This window comes from Pangasianodon hypophthalmus, chromosome 18, assembly GCF_027358585.1.
Source record: "Pangasianodon hypophthalmus isolate fPanHyp1 chromosome 18, fPanHyp1.pri, whole genome shotgun sequence".
Classification (NCBI taxonomy): Eukaryota; Metazoa; Chordata; class Actinopteri; order Siluriformes; family Pangasiidae; genus Pangasianodon; species Pangasianodon hypophthalmus.
Genome location: NC_069727.1, coordinates 16,528,689 through 16,534,505, shown reverse-complemented (window position 1 = coordinate 16,534,505; position 5,817 = coordinate 16,528,689).

The following is a 5,817-nucleotide window of genomic DNA, read 5'->3' as shown; positions in this document are numbered from 1 at the left end:
CCTCTGAAAAGCCCCTACTTCTGTGGAAGATATGTTACATTCAGCTCCTAAATACAGTCAGTGCAAAATCAGCAAAGTAAATAAATACACAATGTGACTACAGGACACACGCAACAACAGACCTGTTAGCTGTACAAGAAGAATCAGAAGAACTGAAGTGCAAGAAGAACCAGAGGCTTTGGATTGATATTGGGCAAACATCTCAGAAAAGAATTACAATAGAGTGGAATCAGTGGAGTCTACACCTCTGAATGTATTAGTCCTGATGAGAAAGGCCAACACTAATCCAAAACCAACCCAATCATCCTACAAGGTTTAATCATTGTGGGCTCTGGTCCTTATCTGAAAACCAGACCCAGTGTTTCGAATACTGCTGGCTGATCCAGGCACAGGGCCTGGAAAAAAAAGTGATCTGTGATCTGTGTTTATGCATAGGAACGTGGCAATTTTCCACTCAGGGAAGCAGATGGAATAACGTGTTCACACAAGAAAAGATCAACAGGACATGGCAAGAGAAGGAAACAAATGAAACAAGACACGCACATTTACACACACACACACACACGCTGACTCACACGCTTTCCAGGCTTGTCTGTGTTTGACAGCAGACATCAGTGCCTAGGGTGCTGGACCATTGGACAGCTCTGAGCTGCTGCACTTTTCTACTCATTTTCCCACCACTACAGTGTGTGAATCGAATAACCATAAGACATTTATATGGCATAAAAAGCTAGTTCTTGTCTATCACATGACAGCCACCAGTATAAACCAGGGTGAGGGTTTCAGGACACCAGAAGCAATGCACCACATCTTTCACATCAAAGGGCTGATGCTTGGGATTGGCTAATGTGACTCTGTCTGACTCTGATCCAACCATGGATGGCCAATCACAATCTCTCAACAAAGCATCCGGCATCCCATTCAGGGTGTATTTCTGCCTTGACTCCAGAGTTCCTCTGGATCCACCATGACTTGACCATGACCATGACCATGACCATCATGACGACGACGACGACGACTACGACTATGACCACGACCACGACCACGACCACGACCGGGCAGTCGTGGCCTGATGGATAGAGAGTCGGACTTGCAACCCGAAGGTGAACCTGAAGGTCGTGGGTTCGGGTCTCAGGTCCGGCAGGGATTGTAGGTGGGGGAGTGAATGACCAGCGCTCTCTCCCACCCTCAATACCACGACTGAGGTGAGACCCTTGAGCAGGGCACCGAACCCCCAACTGCTCCCCGGGCGGTGTGTGTGTGTGTGTGTGTGTGTGTGTGTGTGTGTGTGCGTGTGTGCACTTGGATGGGTTAAATGCAGAGCACAAATTCCGAGTATGGGTCACCATACTTGGCCACAAGTCACGTCACTTCACTTCACTTTCACTGAGATAAAGCAGTTACTGAAAATGAATGAATGAATGTATGAATTTCTCAACAATCAAGAAAATGTTGAAAAATGTTGACCATTGAATCACTCTGGAAAGCTTTTTGACTAAGAGTGATGTGCAGAGAGAGTTATTGTAGGTAAAGGGCAAAAACTCCAGCCTTGTCCACTCCAAATGTCTTATCTCTCTGACAGATAAGCCTAGCTCAGTGTGTCCTCTGCAAAAGACAGATGAGACTACACTCCCCACATAGCTCACCTCATGTCAGCTTTGATATAGGCACACATACACATCTAGAGCTTCCTGTGTTCCTGCTCCTGAGCCATATAGATAATGTATGTGTGTGTGGGGGTGTGTACATGTGTGTGTTTCTGGTCTGACCAACAAAACTAAAAACAATTTAAGTCTATTAAGCTAATAAATAAGCATATCTTTACTCTCCCCAGTTTATTGCATAGACAATGTGAAATGGGCAACATCGCCACGCACACCAAATTAGAGCAAAACAAGCAAAGCCTCTGTGAAATCAGCATCTAGCAGCAACGTGTAACACTACCCAGAACGTAAGAACGCCACAGAAGAGCGTCTTTTAATGAAACACCACATGTGCTGGCTGTGCAATTAGAAGTGTGAGCCTGTACTTAGTTGTTATTGGTGGTCATTGCTGTTCTCTGCTGTTCCCACATGTGCATTAGTAAAGCCTTAAAGACATGCTTGCCAGTTTGTTTTGCTTATGAGTTCAGTAGCTGTGATGGCTATATCTATGTTTGGTGACATGCACCCACTAATCAGCGCTTGAAGGCTGCTCAGCGATTTTATAATGGCAGCCTTGCAAGACTGCTGGCTTTGTTAATGACTGACATTGAAGAATGACTCAGTTGTTTTTAGAAGCATGTCAGGGACAACACAGCTGACTCTATATGTATCTTATACCTTAAAAAAAAAATGTCTTTTACCTTTACAGCCAAAAAAAGGAGTTTAATCTAGTAGCCTAGGGGTTCCTCAGTTTTTTTTTACTCAGTTCCTTACAATAAAGTATTTCATTTTAGACAAGGTACTAATTAGAAACAGAAGTTAAAAAGCAGAAATGCTAATAATCTAATAATGTGGTGTTGTACTTAGAGCATCGCTGTGTTTTCCCTCGTAGGTTACACCCCAGCAAAAACCAAAGGCGTATTCACAGTGCCAAAACCAAAGGGGTATTCCTCACTTTCAGTTAGAGTAGCACAGTGAATCAAAGTGTCTTCTGACTGATAGGCTCTGTATTCAGTCTACAGCTAGTACACAAGCTTCATAAAGTGTAAAACATGATGTGGTTTGCTGATATAGGAAAATAATCACAATGCCATTACCACCCAGAGGTTGACTATTTTCCAATAACAGCACACCCAGAAGCTTTTTTAAAACCCCAATTGTTTTTTTCTCCCTAATTGGTCATTTGCAAATTCCTACCCACTTGCTTGTGCTCCTCTATCACACAACAGCTACCAAAATGGGAGGGTGAGGACCTACACATGCTTCCACTGAGACATACGAAGCCAGCCAGTGCATCTTTTCAAAGTCCTGCTCACGTGACATCACGGGGCAGCTGAACACACTTGACGGAAAGCACTAACTGCCCTCTTCCACATTCATGAGCTCACAGTTGCCTATGATTGGCTAGGGTCAGGATTTGAACTCCCAAATGGTTTTATTCATCTTATACCACAGCAATTTGCCAATACTAACAATGTTCTTATTAACTTCGCTTGAAGTTAATAAGAAAAACAAAATGCAGCTTAGCAGATTTCCAAGAAACTGAAAATGTGTCCTGAAGACTCTCCCATTGAGGAAAACTCAAAGCTATGATACTGGAGACTCCTTCTTTAAATCTCCTTATAGAACACGTCACCATATCCATGACTATACTTTTTCTTTTGTAAATAATAGCACATTTTTAATCTCTTTATGATTAGCTTTAGATTATGTGAGTGGCATCCATACAAGTCTCTGGGAATGAACTGCTACTATAGACAAAAATTGGCACTTGTTTTTGCTTGCAAGAAACCACAAAGTCCTACGCCCTGAAGACGTTCATGTTTCAGAAAACCTAATGTTACAGCTTTATCTCTGAGTGTTACAAAGAGCTGACATTGAACACGCCTTTCCAAAAATGCTAAATAAACATCTCTTTATAGAAAAGTTCACCATATCATCAATTAGACATGTCTATTAAATCTGGTCATGTGGCGTGTCCGGCATTCAAGTGCCTGTGTAAAGCTAGTTATTACAGAAACAATAAGATATTAAAACACAAAAAGCACAGGGCTGCTGTTATAGAAATGTAATCAGCACCTTCTGACCAATCAGATTCAAGAATTCAACAGCTTTTTGTCATTAAAGGCCCTAAATTATGGCTCAAAAGATTGCTGTTTTTAGTTCTTCAAGAACTGCACCACAAAAACAAGAAACTGATTAATCAGAAAACTCCATGCTAATAGAAAGAGATGAATGAATATGTAAATATGGTTATAGCTCATTGTCTAGGCTGAGTCATAGCAGGAGGTCAGGTCAGAGTTTGCAGTGTGGGTGTGTGTAGGTGGCTGCTGCCGTGTGGTAGGTGGGGTGACTGTGTTTTCTGCTGGATGACACAATCTGTGATTTCATGCTGAACATCTGCTCAAATGCAAACCCTAAAGAGATGCATGAGTCTGCAAGATAAGATCAAATGTTTCTTTTCTATATGACAAATTATCATTAGTCACAAACGTATGGTGTCGTTGTTATAGTTAGATTTACAATATTCCATAAAACATAGCAAAGTCATGGAAATAGAAATCTTATATGAGGCGCCGTTTAAAATATTTATAAGCATGTTGTTTGGTTATTTCACAAGCGCACTAGCGTTCTCCACCCCCACTGTCGCGGAGATAAAGACCCGACTGGCAAGACGATTGGAGCGTGCTTCTTTTTGAGGAATCTTGCTACGCTCCAGTTCTACTCTGCATGTGGGAGTCAGGGTTAGACACTACTACCGAGATAGAATACAACAACCCCCCCCCCCCCCCCCCCCAACTCCCACCCTGAAAACACACACACACACACACACACACAGAACATTCCTTATAGATGCAAATCTATGCCTGAAATGCCACAGTTTTGTAAATGTAAAAAAGAGGCCTCTGTTACAACCCTGAGCTGAAAAACAGTCCTCCAAAAAAAGATTAAAATGTTTTTTTCATTTCACCGATAGATGGAAAGACTCTCAGCACAAAAAAGGAGAACTGTCAACTTCTTTCACATGTGCTGTACAGTTTTGCAGAACCATACTTGAATGTTCCAAGTGCTCCTGTGTGCTTTCCACATGTTCAGAAGATATAGTCACATATCTTCCTCGTGGGTTTACCTTTATATACCTGCATGTGTGATTTATGTGAGATCAAATCCTTAGAACAGAAGACAGGAAAGACACATCAAACAGTCAACACAACAGGACCATTTGTTGCTGATGCTGTGATTACATGAACCTCATAACTTCACAATAAAATCCAACTCCTCTTTTTCTCAAAGGACTCAGTAATGTTATTGCCCATATGTGGTGTGCTGTGCTTGCAAGTTTGCTAAAAAAAAAAAGTGCAGTATTGTCTTTCAAATCAGAAATGACAAACATTTAACCTCTTTCTTCATTTTAATGCCCCTGTAGTCTATTCGCTAATGCTAAACATCCACTGTCAATTAGAAGAGGGGCAGATGGGTTGGTCGTAGTCCCTGTTTATTGGACAGCATGAATCAATAGTTGCTGAAAACCTACAGCAGTTCTAGCATGCAGTGATTATTGACTGCTTTATTAGCTTCCTTAATAGAGCCAGCTACCATCCAGTCAAGAACTATTGACCAGTCTGTAGTATCTGTGGCTTAATTTGAAGGTTGGGGCACAGGGCAAGCTACTACTAGTGCACTTCTGCGTGTATTTAATATGCAGGGCTGGTTGTGGACTGTCTCACAGCCCTCTATGGATTACTAACACAGTGGTCTGGCTTTTGATAATGAGAGGAAAAGTGGATTAATAGTTGAGAACTGACAATTTCATAACAAGCAGGATGATTATCTGATTGTCTTTTCTCTTTTTTCTTTCTAACAGTATGCTATGGTGTGTTCAGTTGGAATACATACATTTGTGGAAAGGAAATGGGAAGATGAACATATGACACATTTGACTTCAAGTACAGTAATTAAAGTCTTAAAAAGACACTGTTGTTAGGCAACTGGGAAATATGTATGCTGAACATTGAAGCAAGCTAATGACTAAGACTAGCGATTACCTAGCTAGGACTTAGCCAAGGCTCTTAATAAATAATGTAAAGGGATATTGACAGAGGAACTGAGGCAAAGCTGCCTGGAATATCAACATTTTCCTCAGATGTGTTGCTAAATTACTAAGAAAAGACTC